Genomic DNA, 10883 nt, shown 5'->3' on the forward strand with positions numbered 1-10883 from the left:
CTGCACAGCCCTGAGCAGAGCCCTGGCGTGCAGGCGCCTGTGTGACCGGCTCCGGCGGTGGCTCTGGTGCTGGGACTGAGGTCCGCCTTGAGGTTCATGGTGAAGGGAGACCTGTATGGACAGGACCCCACCACCTTCCCCTGGTTCTGCCCCCAAAGTGTAATGTCCGTCTGACCTTTCAGTTTCTCTGAGCAGAGCCCTGCCCGATGCCCGGCTCGCTCCTCATCCCCGCCCAGGGCCCCCCGTCCCCGCCCAGGCCTCCCCCTCCCCGCCCAGGGCCCCCCTGGCGCCTTCCCTCTGTCGTTGGCGCAGACCGGGGCTTGATTTGGGAAGCAAGCGGGAGCCAGGGAGGACGGCACTTACTGGGCCTGTACCAGTCGGTCCGAGCTGCTTGGTGAGCTGCCGTGAGTCTCTAGGCACCGTCAGGCCATCTGGTCACTCAGATACGTCACTAGGTTGTGCACGACGCCTCTTCTCACGGAGAGGCGCCCTTTTCTGCCCATATCCCCCCCCTCCCCCCCCCGTCTAGGTGTGGTCTCCGTTCCTTTGCACCCTCAGGTGCTGTGCAGCGGGAACCCCGGGAGTGCACAGCTCAGTGCAGCGTCCTGGCACCTCCGCTGTGATCGACACGGTCAGACTCCAGTGTGGTGAGTCCCAGCGTCCCTTTGTCTTCCGTGCACGCGTCCGCGTTGCACATTCGGGGTCCCCGGGCCAAATCCCTTAGGTCTGGTTTCTGGTTGATTGACAAGCCTTAGAGGAGCCCGCTGGTCCCTCTGGCACCTGGCCCTGAGCTCCCCTCTCCGTGGGCGCATTCTCTGCCGGGCGTTTGTGAAGTCCGTCTCTGGTGCTACAGCCTGGGGAGGCGTCGCAGGAACTGCAAGGCACATCGTCAGAAGTGGTACACGGAGCCCACAGCTTGTTTCATTTTATTTACTTATTTTTTATTAAATGTATTGGGGTGACATCGGTTAATGCGATCGTATAGGTTTCAGGTGTGGGTTTCTATGATGCCAGATCTGCATGTTGCACCATGAGCATGTGTTTCACTCAGATGTCCCACGGAGGAGTGAAATCGCAGGGCTCTTGGCTTTCTCTGACGGACTGACCTCCCTCAGCATCCTGTTCCCAGGCCCATCCCTGTGGCTGCCAGTGGCGCTATTCCGTCCTCTCGTGGCTGAGCGGTGCTCCTTTGTGCACATGGACCAGTCTTCTCTCTCCATCCTATCGCGGGACACGTGGCTGTTTCCGTGTCTTGGCCGCCGTGAATAATGCTGCTGTGAACACAGGGGGGCCTAGATCTTCGCATATAAATGGTTTTGGGAATAAACCCAGGAGAGGGCCTGCTGGGTCGTATGGTAGCTCTGTTCTTAGTTTTCTGAGGCACCACCAGACCAGACTTGCCTTCCATGGTGGCTGTACCGGCCACCTTCCCACCAGCAGTGATGGGCCTCTCCCACACTCACTGCGGGCCCGTGGCTGGTCCCTCCCTGCAGGCCCATGGCTGGTCCCTCCCTCGGGGCTGTGGCTGGTCCCTCCTGCGAGCCCGTGGCTGGTCCCTCCCTGCGGGCCCGTGGCTGGTCTCTCCCTGCGGGGCCGTGGCTGGTCCCTCCCTGCGGGCCCATGGCTGGTCCCTCCTGCGAGCCGTGGCTGGTTCCTCCCTGCGGGCCCGTGGCTGGTCCCTCCCTGCGGGCCCGTGGCTGGTCTCTCCCTGCGGGGCCGTGGCTGGTCCCTCCCTGCGGGCCCATGGCTGGTCCCTCCTGTGAGCTGTGGCTGGTTCCTCCCTGCGGGCCCGTGGCTGGTCCCTCCCTGCGGGCCCGTGGCTGGTCTCTCCCTGCGGGGCCGTGGCTGGTCTGGACCAGCGTGGACAGGGCGCCTGGAGAAGGCTCGGTGGGATCTGCATGGCTAATGATGTGCAGAAAGATGTCGGGGGCGGCTCTGCAGACAGGGTTCACACCTTGCTCTCGACCTTGCTCTCGGGAACACGGTGAAACGGAGCCCCTGTGGTTCCCAGTCCGCAGACCAGGAAGTGGAAGGGTAGGGCGAGGAGGTGACTGGCCCAGCGGCTGGATCCCTGGGAGGAAGCTGACCTTGTGCTCAGGCCCCAGCCGGAGCCTGGATGCTGAACCCATTGCCTTGCCCTCACGAGACGCCGCTCCCTCCTCCTCGGGGAAGACGGAGAGGCAGGAGGCGGCGGATGCGGGTGGGCAGCAGACCCCGAGCCACAGACCAGATCCACACCAAGCAGATGTCGGTGGGCACAGCCAGTGGAAGGCTCTCCTCTCTGCGTGCCGCCCGCAGTCTCCGCCTTCCCCACCAGGTGGCGCTCACAGCTCCTCTCCCCGCAGTCCCCGCCTTCCCCACCAGGTGGCGTTCACAGCTCCTCTCCCCGCAGTCCCCGCCTTCCCCACCAGGTGGCGCTCACAGCTCCTCTCCCCTCAGTCCCCGCCTTCCCCACCAGGTGGCGCTCACAGCTCCTCTCCCCGCAGTCCCCGCCTTCCCCACCAGGTGGCGCTCACAGCTCCTCTCCCCGCAGTCCCCGCCTTCCCCACCAGGTGGCGCTCACAGCTCCTCTCCCCGCAGTCCCCGCCTTCCCCACCAGGTGGCGCTCACAGCTCCTCTCCCCGCAGTCCCCGCCTTCCCCACCAGGTGGCGCTCACAGCTCTTCTCCCCTCAGTCCCCGCCTTCCCCACCAGGTGGCGCTCACAGCTCCTCTCCCTGCAGTCCCCGCCTTCCCCACCAGGTGGCGCTCACAGCTCCTCTCCCTGCAGTCCCCGCCTTCCCCACCAGGTGGCGCTCACAGCTCTTCTCCCTGCAGTCCCCGCCTTCCCCACCAGGTGGCGCTCACAGCTCCTCTCCCCGCAGTCCTGTCTGCCCGACCTGCAGGGAGGAACAGGATGGCGTTGTGGCTGCAGGGGAAGGAGCTGGTAGCAGCCCGCTCATGGGCCACCTCTTTACATGGAATTAAACTCATAAAATGCATAAAGGCTCCATCAACTATAAAAACCAAACAATGACTTCTTTTCCCCTTCGAGAAGGCAAGGGACCTAAAGGTGCTCGCAGAGGGGCACACACATGCGCGCGCACACACGCATACACACACACACACACACCTTCCCACAGCCCACTGCACACTCACCCAGACACATGCCCGCCCCTGCACCCACCCCAACCACACACGTCCACATGCTACACACATTTACCCCCCACATCCACGCGCGCGCACACACACACACACACACACACACGTGCACACACACACTCCAGAACTGGGATCTGCTCACAGGAATCCCTTAAAGGCCCCTAGGGCTGCAGGACAGGGTAACAGTTTTGCGCCTATTTCATCAGGGTCATTTGCTGATTTTTTCTTTGTAAAACACTACGAGTTACTGGCTTTACAAAACCACTGCATTTCAGGGCCCCCTCGCCCTCAGCACACGCCCAGGCTACACCAGCCCTGTGCCAGGAGCTGTTCTAACTGGGGCCTGGTTTCCTCTGATAATAAGCTGAGCTTTTAGGGCTCCGCCCTCCCCCCTTGGGGAGCCCCTTCCCCAGCACCACCCGCCGTGTCTGCAGACGGGACCCTCCTCTCCCTGGGGACCCAGCCCAGCGGCCCGGCCGCCTGACCTTGCAGGAGGCAGGCCCTTCCCAGCGGCAGGAAGAGAGAGGGAAAGACAGAGAACCATCGATGTGAGAGAAACATCGCTGGGCTGCCTCCTGCACACACCTGACCAGGGCCCGGTCCGGGCAGGAGCCTGCGACTGAGGCATGTGCCCTTGACCGGAATCGAACCCGGGACCCTTTGGTCTGCAGGCCCACGCTCCATCCACTGAGCCACACGGGCCAGGGCTTTAAATCACACATATTAACAATAATCACGATCATGATGACGATGACATGGTGCTCTTGGACCCACCCCCCCGATGCGAACAGCAGGTCTAGGTTTGTGCCGACAGCGGTTGACATCCTGTGCAGCTGACACATGGCTGGGGCCGAGCGAAGTTGAACAGGAGCCGGGGCTGAGGATGAGGGGGAGCCGGGCCGGCCCGAAGGACGAGTGACAACAGGCTCGCCCTGAGAGTTTACGTCCAGAGGGATGGTCAGAGGACAGTGCACCCCCAAATCCACGGGGGGGGGGGGGCTGAGAGAGGTGAGGGGTGCCCAGAGGCTAGGAAGGGGCTCAGTGTGAGCTGTGATGACACCGGCCTCGTCCACACCTCAGCGTTGCAGGGCGAGTGGACACGCGCCCCCCACCCCCCCAGGAAGCGTGAAGGACAGTTCGTGTCCCGCCCTCTCACCCGTCGGTGGCTGGAGCGCGTGCTGGCCTGATGCTCTGTGGGCCTGGACGCCCAGGGCCCAGCCAACCCCCGACTCCTGTCCCCGCCAATCGGGAGCCCCTGGGAGGGACAGTCTAACCGGCACAGTCCCTGGGGAGCCCCACACCTCCCATCGGGCGCCCGGGGGCAGGTTTGGAAGACATGCTGGGGGCCAGACCCAGCGCTCTGGATGGAATTCATTGAGGCCAGCGGCCGCCTCCGGACTCACCGGCCACGCGTGCTCCACGGCCGCCGGGCTCAGTGGCCGCTCACAGTGGTGGTGACTGCGATTCGCTTCCAGTCGAGCCAGTTGTCCCGGGAGACGGCATGGCCCCCCAAACCTAAGATGTTTCCTCGAGGCCTTTGGCCCAGCGGCTCGGGGGTTCCCGGACCCTGAGGAGGAGCGAGGACAGAGAGGTGGCTGGGCTCCCCTCCAGGGAGCACGCGGTGCCTTCCCCTCCCCCCCACCTTTCCCTCCCCCCCGGCCCCCTCTTCCCTCCCAGCCCCCGCGTCCTCACTCCCTCGCTCCAATAGCCCTTCCTCTACCTCCGTAACTTGTTTCCTAAGAACATTTCTTCAAGGAATTAACTTTTTCTACCCCGTGATTCACCCAAGAAATGTTCTTTTACAGAAAAAAGAAAGAAAGGATGGCCTGGGAGGGTGGGTAGCCCTGCCCCGCCCGGGAGGAGAGGGCACCACTTTGATCCACATCCCAGTGGGTCCATGAGCTCTGCCTCACCTGCCCTCACCTGCCCACACCTGCCCACACCTGCCCTCACCTGCCCTCACCTGCCCACACCTGCCCACACCTGCCCACACCTGCCCTCACCTGCCCTCACCTGCCCTCACCTGCTCACACCTGCCCACACCTGCCCACACCTGCCCACACCTGCCCTCACCTGCTCACACCTGCCCACACCTGCCCACACCTGCCCACACCTGCCCTCACCTGCCCTCACCTGCCCACACCTGCCCACACCTGCCCTCACCTGCCCTCACCTGCCCACACCTGCCCACACCTGCCCACACCTGCCCTCACCTGCCCACACCTGCCCACACCTGCCCACACCTGCTCACACCTGCCCACACCTGCCCACACCTGCCCTCACCTGCCCTCACCTGCCCACACCTGCTCACACCTGCCCACACCTGCCCACACCTGCCCTCACCTGCCCTCACCTGCCCACACCTGCCCACATCCACCCCAGCAGGGACAGCAGCTGTTAGAATCAGGAGTGACTCCTCAGCTCTTGCCTCAGCATCCTGGCTCTGGTCGGCTCTGGCGATGGAGACGCAACCCCGTCCTCGCTCTGGGATGACCCCCCACCCGTCCACAGTGAGTAGAGTTGGGGGGCCTGCTCTGGGGGGACCACGGCGCGAGCAGTTCTGCGTCGCAGGGCGAGGCACTGCCGTCTGGCGCCCAGCGCTCTGGTCTCCTGTCGGCCTGCAGCGCATGACAGTGTCGGTCTCCGCGAATCCCAGGCCGTCCGGGGGGAGCCGGGCCGGGCCAGGCGTGCAATGACATAAAACAATCTCATACTTGGCATTTACCGCGAGGGCCTCGCCGTCGCTCTGCTCGCCTGGCATGACTGATTCCTGTCTCCTTCCCCATTTGGTCCGCGAGCTCCCCGCTGGGAGCGCAGAATTAAACTGTGGAAATGCATGTGCCAGACACTGTTCTATGTTCCGTCAATGGAGGAGTCATCCAATCTGTAACGGAATGAGACCCAGCTTGTTACAGGGCCGATTTAGCGGAAATGAACTGTAACGTTTAACTCGGAGAAGCTGGAAAAGGGAGAGGAGTACGGGATTGAACGATCGGTCGGCGAATGGCAGTGCTCTCCTTGTCACTCTCCAGCGGAAAGAATATTAGGACAACAAGGTGCCGAGTGGTCAGGGCCCCGGAGGATGCAGGGTCACGGCCGGACGAGACTCCAGTGGTAACAGGCTGCTCCGGACACGGGCGGAGCTAAATCCAGGCACTCGGCCGCGGGGTCGTGTCCTGTGCTGCACTGTCGTGCTTAGTGGTAGGGAAAGAACGATGAGCTGTGCATTTTTTAAAAAATAACCCAGCCTCCCCAGAAAACCGGGCAGTGTCTGACACGGACCACCGGCACTGACCATTTCCTCGGTGGAAGGTTCGGAATTGGGCCGGAGTCACGCAGAACCAATTAAGGCTCAGTGTTTTCAAATGACATTCATTCGAGGCACCTGGGTGCGGGGGACTGAGGCTGAGAAAGGAGTCGGTACCGAATGGGGAGGGAGAAGGCGTTTATGTGCCCAGGAGAGCGCAGGCTTGGGCTGGCGTTGGCATCTGGGCTGGGCCGCAGGCGGCTTCGGCTGAGCACGTGTCTGGGCTGTGCCAGGGTTGTGGTCAGAAGCTCCTGGAAGATGCTCGCCGAGGGGAAGGTGTCTTCACAGGCTCAGGCTTACAGGAGCTCCCTCTGACGTTTGGGGGATGTTTGTGAGGCTCACGCCTCGTCTTCTCCCTTAACCCTTCGCTCAGACCTTCTCTGAGACGAAGAGAAGTTTATACACAGAAACATGAACGAGAGACATTATTTTTTTTGGGGGGGGGGGGTGTTGAGAAGAAAACCCCCAGGGTGAACGTGAACAGCTAGCGGCGTGGCTTAAAGGAGCCGAAATGTGCTCTCTCGGTTCGGGGGGCCGAGGTCTGGGGGCCACGGGGCTGGAGGACGCGGCCCGCTGGCTGTCCGAGCTCCTGGTGGCTGCGCCTCGGCTGGGCCACGGGACGTGGACTTCGCACGTTTCTTGCTCAGTCTCTCCCTAGATGTTCTGAGACTTTTGTTGTCGTTGTCGTCGCTATTGCCCGTGGGGTGTTTCCATTTGAAAAGACAGCTGGTGGTCGTGCACAGACATGGCGGCCGTTGCATCGACGGATCGCGCTGCTGTCGCCGGACTGTGGCTGGTCCTTGGTTTAATCATCGCTTTGCAGCTGATTCCGTTGGCTTTTCCGGATAAACTAAGAGATTATTTCTAATAATAATTTTACTTCCTCTTTTCTCGATTTTATGTCTCATTTTTTCCCCTTGTTTTGTTATATTGGCTATATTTTGAAAGATATATCTTTCCAAATTAATGTTAAATAGTAGTTGATATAATGGAATCTTTGTTTTCCTCATTTTACTGGAAAAAAAAAAGGATAGTATTTTCCTATTAAATATAATGAGGGTTGAGGGGGTTAGAGAGACATATCCCATCACGCTAAGGAGAATCCATCTTTCCCTGCTGTCTTCCTTTTTGTTTTGTTAATCCTCACCTGAAGGTATTTTCCCCTTTTTTATTAGAGAGAGAGGAAGGCAGGGGGAGAGACAGAGAGAGAAACATCGATGTGAGAGAGACACATAGATTGGTTGCCTCCCGAATGCGCCCCAACTGGGGCCTGATCGAGCCTACAACCCAGGTACGTGCCCTGGGCCGGAACCGAACCCCTGAGCTTTCAGTCCGAGAGCCGACGCTCTAACCACTGAGCACGGGCCAGGGCTTCGCCCTGATTTGATGGAAGTAACTCTCTTCTGTTCAAGTTGTGCAGGAGACTCTGACACTTTCAGAGCCCGGACGGCCTTGGACATTGTAATGTTATCTTCGCTGGGCCAGATCACGGGGGCCCGCAGCCGGCCCACAGATAAGCTCGAATATCATCGCAAAGCTCATTAAACTACACACACAGAACCCCGGCAGCACGGGGCCGCCCCGCATCGGACTGTTATCTGCAAAGTGTCAGGAAACGTCTGTGATGTTTTCCTCCACGTCGACAGAGCGCGTGAATGGGAATTCATTCTTCTTAGTTGATTAGCTTCCTGGCGCTAGGCATACCCGTCGGAGGGCGAGGGTCCTGGGAAAAGGCGTCGGCGGGGAGGAAACGGAGGGAGATGGAGGAGGAGGAGGCGCGGCCACGGGCAGCGGCGTGCTGACAGGCATGGGGTGTGGGGCCGCGCCCGCCCCTACATCGTGCTCATTAAGTGTGTGTTTCTTTGAGGCTTATTAAGACCCTGGAGGGGACGCACCGTCTCGACGCGGAGAACTGAGGAAACTCATTTAGGACGGCAGCCGGCCTCCCCCGAGTTGTTGTAAATGTTTTTGACACAGTTTTTTGGCATTTTGACACTTCGCCGCTGCAGATCCAGTCACAGCCAGTGCTTCTGTGAGACACACACAATGGCTTTTGTTTTGTTTGTCTTGTTTGGTTTCTCTCTGGGAGGAAAGGAGTTTGCAGTGAGCTCCGAATTGACTTTCAAGAGCTCTGCAGCCGAGGGGAAGAGGGGAGACGGGGTTGGGGGATTATCCGGGAGGAGCGGAGGCTGGCCCCCCCCCCCCCCCCCCCCCCCGCCTCCCCAGAGCCCAGCGTCTCCCGCGGGCGCTGTGGGCGGGGACCGGAGTGGCGTCTGGTGTCCGTGCCCTTGTCCTTGGCCTCCGGAAGGGAAGGCGGACGGCCTCACACCGGCTGCGCGTTTGCCAGGACCGGAGGGAGCTGGGCTCTTTGCCAGAGAAGACGCTGGGCCCGGAGGCAGCTCTCAAGGTTGCGGTGACGTCTGTGTCCCAGTCGCTGACAAGACCTGGGGCCGGAGGAGGCCCGGGCGGAGCAGTTTCTCGGGGTCTCGGGTGCTGAGCTCAGAGCCGCTCTCCCCGCACCTCCGCTCTTCCCTCCCCCCCCCCCCCCCGCCCCCCGTCTGGGTCCAGGATGCTCTGAGGTACCAGGACCCACAGGCACCCGTCCAGCCCCGGGGAAGGGGGTCCCGGCTCGCTTTGCGCCCTCGCACGTAGTCAGGCCAGAGAAGGGCCCTCACCTCTCCTGCCCTAGGATGTTTTCCCCATTGATTGTTAGAGCGAGTGGGAGGAAGAGGGAGGGAGAGAGAGAGAGAGAGAGAGAGAGGCTGCCTCCCGCACGCTCCCTCATCTGCCGGGGGTGGAACCTGCAACCAGGTGCTGTGTGTGCCCTTGACTAGGAATCGAACCCGTGACCCTTTGGAGTCTGGGCTGGTGCTCTAGCCACTGGGTGTACTGGCCAGGGCTGCCCTTCAACTTTGAGCTGACATTGGCGGAGCTTTCCCAAGCTTCCGTCTCCAGTTTATAAAATGGGGTAAGGATACTCCCTCGTGGGGTCCCGTGGGCTCAGTGCCCCCCGCGCCCTGTTAGAATGCAGTGGGTGTCCCATCATGGCTTCCCCTTCCTCCTTCACTTGGGGAAAATGAGATGTAAACAGATGCAGATGCGATTAGCACAAAGGAAAGGTCTGGAGACAGAAGCTTCCCATCTGGACCCTGTTCATGAGACAAGCTGTGGTCCTGGCCGGTGTGCTCAGTGGGTAGAGCGTCGGCCTGCAGACCGAAGGGTCCCGGGTTGGATGCCGGTCAAGGGCATGTACCTCGGTGGCAGGCTCCTCCCCGGCCCGGGACCTGGTTGGGGCGCGCACAGGAGGCTTCCCATCGATGTGTTTCTCTCACATCAGCGTTTCTCTCTGTCTTTCCATCTCTCTCTAAAAAAAACAATGAAAAATATCCTCAGGTGAGGATTAACCAAACAAACAAACAAACAAACAAACAAACAAAAGGACAAGCTGTGACTCTGGAAGACAAAACGCATCCTTTCTAGGTGAGCACCCTCCCCCTCAGCAGGGCGGGCGGCCGGCGGGGGGAGAAGACGCAGCCCGGGAGGCTGAGGACAGACAGGATCGGTGGCGGGGCAGCCGGGGGGGGCGGGGCCCGCAGTTAGAGCACCCGCTGTGCTCGCGGCCGGACAGCTGTTACCCTCTGAGCCTCCATCTTCTCATCCGTGCAGGGCAGCGGTTCTCAACCTTCCTGACGCCGCGACCCTTTAACACAGCTCCTCGTGGTGTGGTGGCCCCCAATGTCACTGTTACAAACTGAACGTAATGAAAGCACAGCGATTAATCACAAAACAATATGTAATTATAGATGTGTTTTCCGATGGTCCCAGGCGACCCCTGTGAGAGGGTCATTCGACCCCCAAAGGGGCCGCGACCCCCAGGCTGAGACCCGCTGGTGCCGGGGCTGGTGATGGGTGACCACGAGGGCTGATGAGGCAATGAACGCAGAGCATGGAGTGGCGACTGTGAAGAAAGGGCTGATGCGGTGCGTGGACATTTCACGTCGACTTTTACTAACATATAAAATACAAGTGGGCATAAGGCTGGCTGCTTGCACGTGTGTGCGGGACGAGGAAGGAGCCAGTTTCTAACACAGTTCGAGTGCTTTTCCGCCCAGCAGGGCCTGTTCCGGAACATGCTGGGCCTGCGGGAGGTGCTGGGGGGCGGGGGGGGCTTTAGCCTGGCCCATCCCTGCTCCCCGCCTCGCTCACGCTGCAGCCCAGTGCCAGCCGGACACGGGCATTGTTCCTGCCGCCGCCCACCCCGCTCACCTCGCGGTCGCTGCTCCCGGGAGGGTGTGGGGGGAGCGTGGAGGTCGTGGCGGTGGCGCCATAAATCACGGCCCCTTCCCGACGCGGCAGCAGACACAGCAGCTGGGCGAGCCGCCAATGTCAGCTCAAAGTTGAACCGCGAAGTTTAACATCTTCATTCTCTCCTCATTG

This window comes from Myotis myotis, unplaced genomic scaffold (assembly GCF_014108235.1).
Source record: "Myotis myotis isolate mMyoMyo1 unplaced genomic scaffold, mMyoMyo1.p scaffold_m19_p_9, whole genome shotgun sequence".
NCBI classification, from domain to species: Eukaryota; Metazoa; Chordata; class Mammalia; order Chiroptera; family Vespertilionidae; genus Myotis; species Myotis myotis.